This window comes from Vicugna pacos, chromosome 1, assembly GCF_048564905.1.
Source record: "Vicugna pacos chromosome 1, VicPac4, whole genome shotgun sequence".
NCBI classification, from domain to species: Eukaryota; Metazoa; Chordata; class Mammalia; order Artiodactyla; family Camelidae; genus Vicugna; species Vicugna pacos.
Window position 1 is genome coordinate 58,901,242 of NC_132987.1, and position 16,790 is coordinate 58,918,031.

The window sequence follows — 16,790 nt, forward strand, 5'->3', positions numbered from 1 at the left end:
ATCATTCAGCCTTCACAGACAGTCACATGTGGGCACAACAGATCTGCTGAGAAGTGTGGAGGCAGCGGATTTGTTTCCTCTTGGTGGCTTTCCAAGAGCTCTGAGCACGATCAGCTATAAACGTCAGTGGTAGAAGTGGTATGCTGTCACCACATTCCTTTGGTGTTCCCTTTGTATGTGTGTTTCCTGGGCATTTGCTCCTAGATAATTAGCATTTCAGCTGGTCCTTGACCCACACAAGTCTCCTTGTCCTACTTAATGGGTTCCGAATAAATCTCTTCCTGCTAAAATGAGTAGAACGAGGTCTGTTATTTGCAGTTAAGGTATGTGAATGATTCGTGTGTCAAGTGGTGAACTATTACACATAATAGTAATTTAGGGAAGGGAGTGTTTATCAGTAGTGGAGTTTTCTTATAACTTTTAAAATCAAATTCAAATTTGGTGGAACTTAAACTCCACCAAACTCCTCTCTACTGGAGTCAATAGACAGAAGGATGAGGGGCAAAAGACCACTCTCTTCTCAAACAAAAATCATTTGACAGAAGCAATGTCCATTTTCCTCTTGATTGCCAGATATGATCTTTTCAGAGATTTTTAAAAATTTATTAATACCTCTAACAATCACTGCTTCTATCTTCTAGCTTTCAAATTGTTTTTCCTCCTCACAGAGATTGCTATAAAATCAAATTTCTTTTTCTTAACTAGGTTTTATCCTAAATATATTCTTTGGAATAACATGTGTGTTGTGAGTCTGAGCTTTCTATTTTATTTTAATTCATGTAATTATATAGCTAGAAAGAGTTTTAAAAATCACTGATTCAATTTGCTCAAACTATGGAAACACCAGAGAGTAGATATTAATTGTCTATGGTCTGTAATGTATGGTAAAGCTTAGCTGAAAACCCCAATCTCCTGGCATGTAACTCAATGATTTTTCAATGTCCCTCTTAAGTCAGAGGTCCCAATCACTGCTGCCATTGCTTGGTAATTCCCCAAATATGTATCTCATATTATAATTATATTCTCTCAAAGGCACAGAACCTGAGATTAATAATTAATGCCAAGTTAAATATTTCTGTGTTTAAAAGGTGTTACATCATATAGTTGCTAAAATATAAGTTACTCAAAAGATTTACCTTATTTGGCTCAGGTTGTGATTATTCTGGACTCTCAATTTCCCTCACCCCATTAACTCCGCTCTTTAAATACCATTTTCCTTGCATTCTCATTTAATAATTAAATGTACTGTGTCAGAATGAAGAAGCAAACTTTACCACTAAATTAATTAGTCTCCATAATATGTTTTTTAAACATAGTTAATGTATTCCTAGGAGTGACTTTGGTTGTTTTGCTGTCAGATATCAGGGTCTACCATGCATAGCTAATTCCAGAGTTATGTTAATTATCCCATTTAAGGAGCAGGCTCAGACACATCAATATTCCTTTCTTCAGAACATTTCTGTTTTCATGGAAGGTATTTATCAGTTCGCTTTTCCTCCTAACATGAATTCTTGTCCTGATTTCATACATTGGTAATTGATTAATACAACAAACCATATTTGAATATGAATCATGTAATAGAGGTAATAGAGCTAAACACATGTTAATGTAGTCAGAGACCATCAGAATCACAAAAGTCAAGTTGAAAGACTAACAATTCACAAAAACCATTCCTTTTCCTGGCAATTCATTGGCATGTACCCAGTCCCACTGTGTCCTTTTTATCCCCCAAATGCATTGCTTTTATACACAAAACACTTTTTTCAAATGAAAATATACTGAAAATCCTAGTGTATAAAAGAGGCAAAAATAGAATTGCTCTGGTTGAAATGCCTGTCTAACCAGAACCCTCCCCACAATCCCCATGCTGGTGCTCACAGAGGAACCGGGAAGTCCAAAGAGCACAGGTTGAAGGTGCAAGAAACTTGAGACTGAAAAACATCTTGGAGGCAATCTTGGCTAGACTTAAACAAGACAAAACAAAAACCTATTCTTCTTGAATTAGAGGAAAAGAAGACAGCCAAGGACACAGAAGCTCACCATCACCAGTGAGGGTAGCACCGTATTCTGGTACCCTCTCTAGCATTAAGGACATTTCTGACCACGTGCTCCAGACTAATTAAGTTTCAGTACTGGCACTGAATGACACTTTGGATACATGCCAGAGTATATTTAGTATGCCTATTCAAACATTAGTAATTTGGGGCTTCACCTCATCATTTCTCCATGAAGTATTTACTGAGGTGTAGAGTGAGACTTTAATTAGGGAGACATCAGATACTCACAAACGGATTTAATGAGCTTTAGATTTCGACTCTATTTCTGCTTAAAAAGTAGTTGTTGCTCACTGGATGGTAGATGCTAAACACCAAGAAGAAATGATCACTGGAACTTCAAAAAACAAATACTTTCATCGTCCTTGGTCATACATATGACCGTTCATTATACAATGTTTTAAAAGCTTTCACCAACTGATAATTTTGACTGAGGTTTATGGTCACTTTGGTCAAGCAAATAAGTCCTTGTAACCCCTCAGGTAACCACTAATTTGAATCCCTTGGTGAGCTGACTGGTTATTTGGCTTTTCTGTACCCACAGCTACATAGAAACTTAAAGTGTCCTTCTTTGCTTCTGCATAGTTCGATGGCCTCTCTCCCCATGGGGTGCCACTTTGCCTTCCACGACAGGATTAGTTCTGTCCAAACTTAGTTAGCAACCCAGCCTTTAGTAGAAAGCATTGTAAAGAGCTTTGGACCAGTACTAAAGAGACTCACACTCAAGCCAACTTGTCTGCAGGTTCACATGTCCCACCTCTAGTGAAAGAGCCCCTTCTTAGTTCAAGACCGCTGACTTAGACAAGTACACTCTTACTTTGTTTCCCTGTGTCTGGATCCCTAAGATAAACTCTCTCTTTTCCCAAACACCACCTTAGGCGTTTGGTCCCCATGTCCAGCTGTAGAGACATGCAAAGTTCTGGGACTTCTTCCTATATAAAAGGCTTAGACAAACCTGTGAAGGAAAATCCTTAGCATCAAATTTTTATAAGGAAATAATGAAAATGATGTTCTGGTAGAGAGCTGCAACAACAAATGTCCAGTCTTTCATTCAATATAGTAATTCAGCAAGTATTTAGTAAATACCTATTATGTGTCAGGTGTTGTTTTGGGGACAGGAAATACAGTAATGATAAAATAAATTAAGTCTTCATCTTCATAACACTTACATTCAGATAGCTGGACAAACCATAAATGCATATAAAGAACAGGTATAGAAGATAATGTCAGGTAGTAATATGAGCTCTAGAGAAAAATTAAGCAGGATTGAGGGATAGAGAGTGATAGATAGCTGCTCTTTTGATACAAAGATATTTCTAAGGAAGTAGCTTTTGAACAGAAAGTTGGTTTACCCAAATGTCTTTCTTTTTAACTAGGCTCTAGCAACATAAAACTTAATAACGGGGACAAATATAACCAAACCATGCCTGAACAACTGCTCAAGATGAGTCCTGTGGTCTGATGCCCTGAGATGTGAAAAAGATCTACTAAGAAGAGAATGTAAGACCCTTGGGCTTCATCAAGATAGGAGTCCCCGCCTGGACCTAGTGCCCCCTCCTTGTTAGGCTAGAAGCACTCTTCTAGATAGTGTCCACACTCTCTCTCAAGAGCTGAGGGGTAGGTCAGCTATATTTGAAGCTAGAGAACCTAAATTATTGTTCATAACAAAGCCAGGACAGATTAAAGAAACTTCCCAGGCTCAGACACAATTGAAGGAGACCTCTGGCTGAAACTGACTCTGCCACTAGCCATCTCAACACCCTTATCTGCTGGTCCCCTAGGGTTTTAGATCCAAGCTGCAGTGTCTCTGAGGCTCTCTGATTTGTTTGTTGCTATATCCTGAAGGAAAGAACCCAACAACTAGTTTATGAATGGCGCTCCAGAAACATTTGTTGAGTGAGTGACTACGAATATTTTTTCCCCACCTGACCATTCCTGTTTTATGTTTTGCTTCTACCAATTTACAGCAGTAAATCTTTAAGCTTTACAACAGTTAGGAACCTTATCTACTGAAGTCACCAATGGCTCCTTGCACATGGTATATGCTCAATATGTTTTATTAGGTGAATGACTCTCTCCTAGGCCTTTCTGCTCTTCCTCCCTCAGGAACCACAGCCACTTGTTTCAATTTCAACCTCTCAGGTATAACTCTAACACTGCTTATTTTCTTTTTGCCAAATCTCTCAAAACAGTCTCTTAATTGAATAGAACACTTCCACTAAGCTTTCTCCTAACAGCCAAACCTAAACATGTTGACAAATGGAATTCATAACCTTCCTCTAAAACATCATTCATTCCAAGTTTGTGTATTACATAAAAGTCCCCATCACTCCCAGGCTCACAGACATGAGTCATCTTTGGTTGCTTTGTCCCCTTCACACCTTATATCAAATTGAACATAAAGTTCTGCCAAATCTTCTGCAAATATTTTATGCAACAAGTATTTGTTATGTGAGTCTGACCTGCAAGACACTGTAAGAAGTATGGATACAAAAATGACCTCTAATATCAAAAAGCATGCAATCTCACAAGAAGAATATTTTAAATAAATAAATAATATGCTACTGTATAAAAAGATTCTCTAACGAGCACACGTGTGCAGTGTGTTTACACAGAATAAACTGTTCTGTTGTAGAAGCTCAAAGGGAGTTATGCTTATTTTCAATTTTACGAACATATGTTATGGAGATAGACTTTAGAAAATGCAGGTGGGGGTAAAGATGTAATGAGATGTTGCTTAAATAGCATGTGACCACAATGTGGACAGTGTAGACTAATGTCACTGAACAATGGGCAGGCAAGAAAGTGATATGTTTCAAGCAATACTCTACAGGATTAGTCCATAAAATCCATCAATGTTTGAAATACACACTGAAGAGAAAAGAAATTAAAGTCAGGGATTAAAGTTCACTGGAAAAGTTGTATTTAACATATACATAAACCTAGGTAGTTATCATAAGAATAAACACAAAGTAGAGATGTAGAAATTCACCCTGTCCTACTTAGAAACTATCTGGATTTTGAAAGGAAACCAATGATCTGGTGACAGACAAAATGCTTTCATAAGATTATCTTATTTTGGTCCTCACAAAACCTTCATAAAATGAAGTTTTAGAAAACATAGTTTCATGTTATTAGAGAGTAAACTGAGCCTAAGCAATGTAAATATTTTGCTCAGGGTCACCACAGATAATCCAGAGGCAGAGGAGACATTCTGACCCATGCACACTGGTTCTCAGTGTAGTTTTCTTTATAAGCATGGGATTTCGTCAGAATTGAGATTTTTCCATTTCCACAATCCAAGGAGAGAGAGGATCTCGGCTCTAAGTGGCTCATCCTAAATAGAAGTATTTCTTGCAGTGATCCGTTTATTCAGTCCGTGTCAGAACATAGGAACTATGCCAATTATTTGGCTATTTTTCAGCTCCAATCCCACCCTTCTGTATTCTGGGATGCTGCACTTGACACTGTAGACTTCGGCTTGGGCAGCTTTTCCCTGACAGACGCTGTCAATAGAGGGCGCTAGAGGGAAGCCGAAGGTTGAAGCCAAAGACAGGACTTGTTCATGTTTTTCTGTTTTCTTGAGGGATCTCTGTGGGCCTGTGGTTCCTGTGAGTAGCATCTCTGCAAAGCTCTGTCCCCATGATGGTGGGATTTGTTCCCATAGCAGCAGCATCCCCTTCTTGGAGGGCTGAGGCACCTCCCCTGAGCTCAGACGCACCAGCAGCGCGGGGAGCAGAGTCCTCTCCCCGAAAGTCTCATTTTCAGATCTACGGGACCCCTCCTCCCTCGTTCCTCTGTTCCCCGGCTGCAGAGGTGACATAGCAGCAGCTTCCGGCTGTTGCCACTTCTCTCCCACCTGTGAATTCTTCTTTTACTCTTTCATTAGTTGGCAATCTTATCCCTAATTAAAATTATTTACATTAAATCTTCTCTGTCGAATTACTGGTGTGGTTTCTATCTCCAGTTTGGGCCCTAACACATCAGGTTTCCTAAAACTCCCCTACCAATCAAATATCTAAAGAGGACTTCAACTGCCTCTTGCTGATATCTCTAAATATTAAATATGTGCCCAAAATGTTATCCATTCCTAACAGTTCTCTTGCTTTACAAAAAAAATGCCCCTCAACCTCCAAGAAAATATGTTCCCTCCCGTTTCTATATATCGTTATAGAATGCCCTCTTCATGCTTCCTTGCTTAAACCACCATGAGCTATCAGTCTTTTTCCTTCCTTCCTTCTTCCCTTCTTTTTCTTTTTTCTCTCTTTTTTTCTTTCCTTCTTTCTTCCTTTCTCCATCTGTCTATCTTGATTTACCACCTAATTAGAGTATCACCAGTATCTCCATAATCTCTACTCATGCTAACCATTTCTATTTATAGAAGTCATATAAATACTATATTATATATTGATATAAATATATAATGCAAATCATATATGTCATATAAACCATGATCTGTTTATATAACATAACAATACAATATAGGGAATGGTATTCTTCTTTTAAAATTTTCATTATAGTGTTACCTAAAAGAGTGACAAGTTGAAAACCATCAAAAATTAGGAAAGTGCTGAAGTGAAATTGTTTATCCATTAAGTGGAATATTATGCATGTAAGTAAAATATTATTTACAAAGATTTCTAGTGACATGGAAAATGACTGTGACCATAGTACGTGAGCAAATAAAGATATAACATGTAACTCTGACATGACATCAACTATGTAAAGATGCACAGGAGAAGAATAGGAGGAAAAAAGCCAAAATGTCAATAGTGGTTGCCTGTAGATAGTTGGATTATGCACAATTTCTTTCATACTTCTAGCTACTTTTATAATCAGAAAAAGAAAAAGGAACAAAAATTTATTAAATAGAAAAGGAAACTGAGCATAATACATGTGATTCTCTTATAATTTCCTTCATAGGCATTTATCATTTTCCCACCTCCTTTAAGCTCACATGGTCCTTAGAAAAGGAATTTTTTGTCTATAATACTCAAAAATGTATTCAGGTTATCTTTTGTAGCCCTCTGAATGCAGTGATAGTAGCAAACAAATGTTGTCGGATGGAGTCATTTTTCTAACCATAATTTGCCGACTTTACATATAATTTCCAAGATGATATCCTCATCAATAGAGGGTAATGAAGAACATAAAAATTGGAGCCAGAAGGCTTGGACTTTAATTCTAGGTCTGACATTTTCTAATGACATACCTTTAGGCAGATTATATCACGTTTCCGAGCCTTATTTCCTCCTTTATAAAGATATCTTTTTCAAGACTTCATAGGATTGTTTTGAAGATTAATGAGGGAGATTAAACTTGCTGTTAAAATGCTATATAAACTGGAATAGTCACATTAAAAAAAAGTAGTTTTTACTTCAAATTATTTGCCTTCTAGGACTACTTTATTCAAAACTCTTAAAACTGTATCACTCCCCAAACCTCTAAATTTTGGTCCAAATGCTCCCTTTTTGTAAACATCCATCATAATACGGCATTTTGTGTACAAATAAATCACAAATAAATGGAATTTCCCTGCAAGGAATAGTACATTTTGGAGGTTCTCTCTTTCTCTCTCCTCCCCCACCCCTTCTTTTCCTTGCGATGGAATTTGGATATAACTTTGGTGTATCATCTAAACCTACAAGATGACATCCATAAACACAGATAAAATGTTTATTTAAGATGAAGAACTGTGTCCTACAAGCAGACTTCCCAATGAAGCAGGTTTCCGGAAGGTCTATATTGCTATAATATATCTTAATTGATCATTGTCAGCATAAGTCAGTTTAATGGCCTCATTATTCTAACCTTCCCCTGTCTGGGATTCTGAATTTTAAGAAGAACATATTTCACAGAGCAGCTTTCACAGACATAATCAATGTTAGGGGACTACTTGGCTGCTTTTGTTGCCAATCCGATTTTCATAAAGGCATTACATTAGTGGGAGAAAATGTTCTCAATATTAATAAGACATGATAATTGGACTTAATCAATAATTAATGATCTTTATATTACCTTCTCGGCATTCAAATAGTTACCATGATTTTAATGGTATGAAAAGCTCCTATGAGTAGATGACCCCCTGAGCTCTCCATAGAGAACTATATTTGTTGAGGCTGAGACAGAAAAAAAGTGAAGAATGCATCTCCATTTTCCTATTTTAGGCACAGGCCCACAAAACATACAGCTGTAAGAGCTCTTAGTAATGATTTCTTTCAAACTTTTTTCCAATACTGAATGCCTTCAACTGCATCTCAGAATGGGCCATATCTTGAATATTCCTTGACCGCTCTCAGGGAGGGAGTGCACATGTACATCAAGGAAGTCTATTCTCTTTGATGAAGTCTATTCTGTTTCCTTTATTCAAGTACTGAGCATCCTTTAATATAAAGCTGTGAAGAGGGACAGATGAGATGAGTCAAGGTGCTAACTGCCCACACAGTGCCACAGGATGACTCAGTTCTCACCTCTAGTATAGCACGAACCGTCCTCCATAACACATGGGATTCTGTCCCTTTCCTCTGAATGGAATTTAAATTTCATGAGAGCAGAGTCCCTGTTTTATTAATCTTCACACCCAGCACCGAAAAAATGTTATTTATTAAGTGAATGAGAGGCAGAATAACAAAATAATTTGTTTAGATATGTCCTTCATATTGAAGTAAAATTACCCTTTAGCTTGCACACAACTAGACTAGCTTTATGTTCTGATACTACCCAGCATAAGCACTCTCCATCTTTCCAAGGCCAACCTAGGGTCACAGATACCTTACAACACACTTTCTTCTACAAAGTATCTTCTGTCCCTGTATCTGTTCTCTATACATGATAATTTTCTGACCGTTCACCATATTAATTATGCTTCTCTGGACACACCTTAGTTTGCCAACATCCTGACTTATCAAGGAATAAAATAGAAATAGAGGAGAGAATTAAGCTATTTTCACCCATACAAAAAGAATGGTTTATTTGCAAACTTTAAAATATGGTTTTTTTTAAAAAGAACATAAATACAAAACAGAAACAGACTCATAGACATAGAATACAAACTTGTGGTTGCCAAGGGGGAGGGAGGTGGGAAGAGACAGACTGGGAGTTCAAAATTTGTAGATACTGAGAGGCATATGCAGAATAGATAAACAAAATTATACTGTATGGCACAGGGAAATATATACAAGATCTTGTGGTAGCTCACAGTGAAAAAGAATGTGACAATGAATATATGTACGTTCATGTATAGCTGGAAAATTGTGCTCTGCACTGGAGTTTGATGTGACATTGTAAAATGACTATAACTCAATAAAAAATGTTTTAAAAAATCTGTTCTCATACAAAAAAATAAAAAATAAAATAGAATCCAGAATCTTTCATTGAAAAAAATATATATGTGTGTTTTTAGCTGGGAGAGTAGCCTGAAAATGGAAAATGAAAGAAGTTTCAATTGCAGGAAAAAAAATGTGCATTGGAGGACTCAGGTTTCTTTCCTGGCTTTGACATAGGCCATTTATCTTCCACTTTTGACTTGTTTTACATAGTCTAAATCCTTAAATTTTAGTTCCATGAATTTCCTTCTATTTAGATAAGAAAAGTAGTTAGAATGACTGAGTTTCTGTCAATATAGTGGCTTGAGGTTCTTGGTTTAGACTCCATTAATTTACAGAAACATGTCTATTCCTTGCTAATATTTGGTTTCTGTGGGTCAGAATCATTCTGTGGGATTTCAATGTGAGACTTCAGTGAAACAGTGGCATGTGTAATTCTTACTGTGGTTACTTACAAATACATTCCAAGCCAAGTCTGATAGAACTGTAAAGATGCAACCACTGAACTTAATATCATGAATCAAATTAGCAACAGATAAAGATCATTTTATTTTCTTATCCCATCCATAGCTCCACCTACTTTATAATGAGTCATCCTTTTAGTCTATTAAACGTCCCTTCTCCATAAAGTCTTTTCTCATCTCTACTCAAAGATAATGGATTTTCCTTTTGCGTATGGCCTCTCTGTAAGATAAATTCTCACACTCATAAATTGACAAAAACTGAAAAAGAAAAACTCAACACTAGTTGGAGGACTTTCCTCACTTTGAAATGGGTTAGGGAAAATTAATTGGCTCTCTTTATTATATCTCTGTAGAGAAAACAAATTATGGAAGTAGCCAAATAGTGTTTGTATTTTTGAGAAAGATTGATGGTATCAGTCAAGGTTGTGGAGTTGTTCATTTGTTTTGTGTCTTGTGCGGAGTCCGTAATTCCTTATTCTATCACTGGTGTTGAGAGGAAACTAGGAAGACAGGATCACTAGAATATTCCCTTCACGTAATTGCATTGTGAGTTGATAAGGAGTCATTTTATTTATAATATTCATTTATGGATGTATAAAAACACTATTTTATAAACACATTCCATGCATTCATTCTATTTTTCATTCTTATATTCCACAGTAGGCAATCAGTCTCAAATAAAGCTCCGTTTCATTCAGGGAACCACAAGTGTTTGGTTTTTACAAAGGTGGAGATGTGGCTTAATAGATGCTTGTCTGCCACATTTAAAAGTGAGCGTGACTTGCAGGGAAATAGGAAATGGAAATAGGAAAGGTGATAAATAGACTTTACAATAACCTTACAAATAAGAAAAACAGATCAAACTTTTTCAAATGAAGCATTTAAATGCAAAAATAACCAGCACGGAGAATCCTGTCTCTTATACATGAAAATAAACAAACAAAACAAGATATGGTAAGAAATATAACTCAAACTTCACAGGCACATATTTCTCTAGAGAATAAGTCAAGAGATGTAATAGAAGATCTGAGCTTTTTTATGTGATTCCCAATCATAGGTAATTGTTACCCACTGTTAAAAATAAAGTTAATTCACATAAATCTATTTAAAAAAACTGGTTGATGAAATGCTTGTTAATATTTGTATTACAAAGGTTCTAGAAGAAGTTTATTTCCTATTGAGATCCAGCTTTAATTGAGACAAGCAATCTATGATCTTCCATAGTTAGTCCCAGTCAAAAATGTGAAGTTTATTGACTAAGGTCTTCTTTCTGCATCATATATTCTTTTAATCCTATCCACTTATCAATAATTATATAGTTAAAGAAAGTTAAAGGATCAAAGTGCTGATAGGTTAACCTGTATTGATCCTACCTCCTCCGCTTATTAGATAAGCAACTTAAGACAACAGTTTCTGTATCTCAGTTACCTTATCTGCATGTGTCTAGCAGAGTTGTAAAGAAAAAATTGGGGAGAGTAAATTTATGCACATAAATCACTTAAGCTCTCAATAAAGAAATGTTAATATTTTATTATTTTTATTTTGATATTTTTTCTGGATTCTATTAGAAGGAAAGCAGTTAATAAGTCTCTGGTAATTAATTGGCCTCCCAGCCTTCTCTCTGTCACCCTCTACTTTACCCAAATTTGTTCTTCAGACCACTGTCAGATTAGTTTTCCTGCAAGACGTTTTTATTTAAATTAATCCTAATCCCAGAACCTCTAGAGGTATCTGCTACCTACCAATTATAATTAATTGACAATAAAAGTGCTATCTGAAACATTTTTGATGATTCCAGCTAATAAAATCTTATTGGATGCTAGCCAGTCACAGTATCTAGTAAAGAAAAACTATATCTCTGAAGGAAATATGTGTATCCTGTGAGAATTGGGACTACGTCTCTCTTTTTCACACTTCAAAGCCTAGCACAAAATCTGGCAAAAATTGTCATTCACATGTTCTTGAATGAATGATGAGTGAATGTTCTACTGTGATTAATGCCAACCCTCCTCACTGAAGGTAATTAAGAATTGCAGTTACAGGTTTAGGTGGCAGGCATTTGTTTTTGACTGCCAGTGTCTTTTCCTCTTTCTTTTGATTTTACTTAGGGAGTTATCTCTACTACACTGCACGTGATCTTGGAGGCAAGGTCAACAAATGTACCCCTTTGTAAGGAGGAGAGGGTCACCTGATGAAGCTGAATCACTTAGTTATTCTAAGAGACTACTCTGTTTTATTTTTCTTTTTGAGTATTGATTGTTCAGTTTTTCCTTTGACTCCTTAATGGCTGCCCACGATATTACTGGAAGTTATCTGTTAGGTTTCTGTTTCTTACAATCAAACAATCCAGCTGATATACCACTAATTATAATGAATATATAACTGATTTAGTTAAGAAAGTAGTTATATGAGTACAACATAAATTAACTATTAGAATATTTATACCAGTCTGGTACAATGATAGCAGCATATTGATAGGAAGTGATAAGGTCATGATAACTGTTAAAAACTCCGCTAGCTCAAATTTAAATAGCATCTTCCTTCAAATCTAGAAATATTTGAAAGATGAAAACACTGAACCATACTGCTCCCTGACAGATATAACAGATGCTTGTCACTGGACCTATTGCAACCACTCCCATTCCTAGCCAAGAGGTCCTGAGTTCTCAACTATTGATTCACAAACCATGAATCTGTCTGGAAATTAATGAATCAGCTTGGCAGTGGTACTTCTTCCCTCTACAATTACCTTGACACGTTCTTCCATACAGATCCCCCAAACACTGCTCTGCAGCCTGCAGTGTGTTCTGTAGAGGTCAAAATAATTTATGTCCAAATAATGTCATAGAAAAGGTTATTTGGGGAAAAATGTAACTTTATCAGGAAAATTCTACCATAAAACTGTCTCAGACTACTGGTGCAGATTTTTTACTTCAAAGGTGGAGATGAATCGTTTGATAAAGAAGCTTATGACCATATCACCAAAGAGTTTCAAAGTTAAATTCCATGATTTCCCAATTCTCATTTTTATCATTGTTTTTAGAATTTCTTAAATTCAAGCCCTAGCAATATAAGATTTAGAAATACTTCTAGGGCTCACAGACTTTCCATCTGAGTCAGCTGGGAAGAAAGCAAGGAATCTAGAGACATCCTTGAATTCCAGCCACATTTCTGGTCTTTCTCCTCAAGGATCTATGTCCTTTCTGTCAGATTAACCCAATTTTCTTCTTTTTACCTCAGCTGGCATTTATTCATTATGAGCAGTGTAGGAAGACTTTACAACTCCCCTTATCAGTGCTAGAAGAATCTTACATACAGCACAGAAAGTCTCATGAATACCATCATCATGCCACCATTGCAGTTTGTTCCACAATGGGCAGATTATTTAAATATTTTAATATGAAAATTCAGGTGATGATATTCTGGTCATTTAGTGGCAGAATATGGGACAAGGCAGGCATTTCAAACATCCAAACAACACAAAAGCAAAATGGAAGTGTAATAGATGAATATTGTCCCGAACTGAGAAAATAAAAGAAAAATAGACAATTTTTAAAAATATTTGGATAGCTGCAAGTCTGAAGACATATTTTAGTTGTATGATCCACCATTCTCTCAGATTTTTAAGAAAACCAAGATCTTTCCAAAATCCAGAATGTGAAATATGTGCAGGCATCTGTTTATGAATGGGCTAAATATGTATTCCAGTCTGGATGATAAAGGCTGGAGGATGGGGGTGCTGTAAGCCTTCAAAAATTTTTATGTGTTTAAATTTTAGTGCTATATAAACCTAGTAATATGATTTATAATCATTCAATAGTGGGAAATAAAAGTCTATATCACAGTAGCATCCAATCAGAATTTATATAATTTTCATTGGCTGATATCAAAGGAAGTACAAATAAATGGTTCTTGGCATCTAGGCTCCCATAGCTTCTTTGGAAGGAAGAAGAAAATGAACAAGGAAAGAACTGAATCTATAAGGAATCATTATCAGCAAATTTCATACATATTCGTAGACTTTCATGGGAAGATCTCGAGCCATTTTTAACAAGGATGGCACGAGACCGCTATCACCAGGTACATTTCTATTATGGTTAATTACAAAACAACACCTTCTTGGAAATTAACAGCCTCTCACACTCACTCAAGAGTATTCTACAAGTGGTTGCTATTCTGACCCCCAGTTTCATGATACATTTTAGTAATAAGATGTGAAGAAGGGGTTTGTGGCTCCAGGGTACACATGAATGAAAACTCTTGCTTTACAGACATGCTAACCTCTCAAAAGTGTAGATGGCAGGGCTCCTCTTCCCTCTTGGGTCTTGGAAGGGAGTGGGAGACCCAAACTAGGGATCAGGGCTCCTCCTATATTGAACCTCCACAAGGGCATTCATGGACAAATCTGAGTGATTCTGGAATCTTTAATCTCTTGAATACCCGCACCTCTGCTAAATGTAGGGCACTCTTTGATATTAGTGTCCTTGAGGGTTAGTAACTGAATATGCATCATCTTTTTCTTAATAGCTATCTTTCTTCTTCTTAGAATTTCTCCCTTTTGTCTGTTATTTTCCTTTTGGGGGAGTATCTAAGCTCTGGGTTCTGATGGGTGACCTGATATAACATTGCTGTGTATTTGAGCAAACACAAAGATTGTCCTAAGGAATTCTCTATGAAGACCTTCCATTTTATCTCATGTTCCCTAAGATGTGGTCAGATGAGACCCTGAGCGGATTCCTGAATCCAGCTGGAGATTCAGTTAAGTGACCCTAAGGTGATTTCCCGTTCAGAGATTCCGTGCCTTTATGAACGTACTCCTAATCATCTCTCACAGGTCAATTAACTGCACTTTTTCTATATTTGCCAGCTAGTAACACTACCTATGACCTTGACTACAACAGGCCTGGCTGAGGAATAAAGCTTTCAGTATTTCCAGGACTGGAAAAATAATTGACAGCGCAGAGCCTATTAAAGTTTAAGGAGCAGAGTCATTTCTGTCTGTGAGGGCAGGCATGTTAAAACATAAAGTCTCTGATGCCTATCACTTACATGTGGAATCTTAAAAAAAAAAAAAAGGCCACAAATGAACTTATTTATAAAACAGACACAGACACAGGAAACAAACTTAGGGTTACCAGAGGGGAAAGTGGGTGGAAAGGGATAGATTGGGAGTTTGGGATTTGCAGATACTAACGACTATATATAAAACAGATAAACAACAAGGTCCTACTATATAGCACAAGGAGCTATATTCAATACCTTGTAATGACCTATAATGAAAAAGAATATCAAATGAAATATATATATGTACAAATGAATCACTATGCTGTACAGAAGAAGTTAATACAACATTGTAAATCCACTATACTTCAATTAAAAAAAATTAAATGGGGATAAAAAAATGAAGGCTAATCCGTGAGCTCACAGAGCCCCACTAATCCTTGCTAACTGTAAGCTGCTTTGCCAATTTTATCATGAAGTCGCAAAGCTTGTTTGCAACTCTCTAAAAACCACAGAATCACTGAAATGTTTGGTTGGAGGACCCGGTAAGGTCACTCACTAACAGTGTTCATTAACCTATCTCTAGTCGGCTTTCTTTAAAGCATTTCTGACAGAGGAGAAGATTCTTTTAGTTTCAAATTTCTCAAGGGAAAGACAGTTCATAACCTCTTTGTAGTTCCTTCTGCTCAAAAACGTCTCAAAGCATAGACATTTTTTTCTTACTGTTAACTTATACCATAGTTTAAAAATATGAACTTAAAAATTAAATAAGGCAACAGTCCACTGGGATTTGAAGAAAAAATAAATCCCGTAAAGAAAACTAACCCAAAGAAATGTATGAAACCATATCCACGATTTTTACCTCAACTCTTACTGTAAACATCTGATGGTGCTTTGGTGTGATATAATTTTATCCCTATAGATTATAAAGCTCTTTATTATTTGTTCCCTATCTTTCCAGGCTTACTTCCAACTACCCTACCTCTTTGATTACAGAATGTTTAACCAGCCAATACCAGTTGTGCTGATGGTACTTGCAGTTACCACCTTTCATTTCTCAATCTGGAAAACTAATATTGTTCCTCAAGACATGTTTTCTCCCTTGTGAGGCTTCTCTGACCTCATTTCAACCCTCCTTGCCCAAATCATCCTCAAACGCTGTCCATATATATATAATAAAAGATATCACAAATACGTGATTAATTCATACATACTTCTTTTATATTAAGTCTACTCTCCTTCAAATCAGAAATCAGATCTTAGTTCTGTATCATCCAGCAAATCATATGTCCTCAAGTGTGCAGAAACTTTGTGACCCAATAACTAGTGACCACATTGGTCCACATTGGATTAACAATTATACAGCCCACAGGAAATCAGGACTAATCAGTCAGTCCCATAAAGTTTCCAGCATCTTCAGAGAATGCGTTGGCCCTGTAGGTACATGAGAAAATTTCTAATTTTGTGTCATTTCTTACAGCAAGAGAAAATCTAGGCAGTAAAGTTTTTAGTCCAATATCAAGTATTCAGGACATTGGCAAATATTGTTATAATCAAAGGGAACAGGATTGAAAATCTGGGCTATGAAAGGAAATAAGGGATCTATTGTCGTATACTTATGACCTGTAATTTACCTCCTTGTTAGTAGCCAAGAGATGGGTTGAATAAACTGAACCCTTCCACTGGCCTGCAAAGGAGAACCCTGTTCCCTCTATATTACATTTCCTTAATCACCCCATGAAGCCTGATGGTTATGTTTATGGGCTTTGGAATAACACAGCTTGGAATCTGAAGTTTCTTGCCATTTTTAAACCTCAATTTTCTCATCTATTAAATGCAAGTAATAAGATTACTGATACAGAGGTCTTGTGAGAAGTAAGTAAAATAGCTCCGTGCCTAGCACACAATAACCTCTCAACAGATGTTCACTGTCTCATCCGTTTCCA

General features: G+C 36.4%; 1 long non-coding RNA gene across 1 annotated transcript in view; it reads right to left on the reverse strand.

Annotated features, from left to right (window-relative positions):
• Positions 1-16,790, reverse strand: part of LOC140696864 (uncharacterized) — a 64,345-nt gene that overhangs the window by 15,888 nt on the left and 31,667 nt on the right. The gene's annotated exons all lie outside the window — the stretch shown is intronic.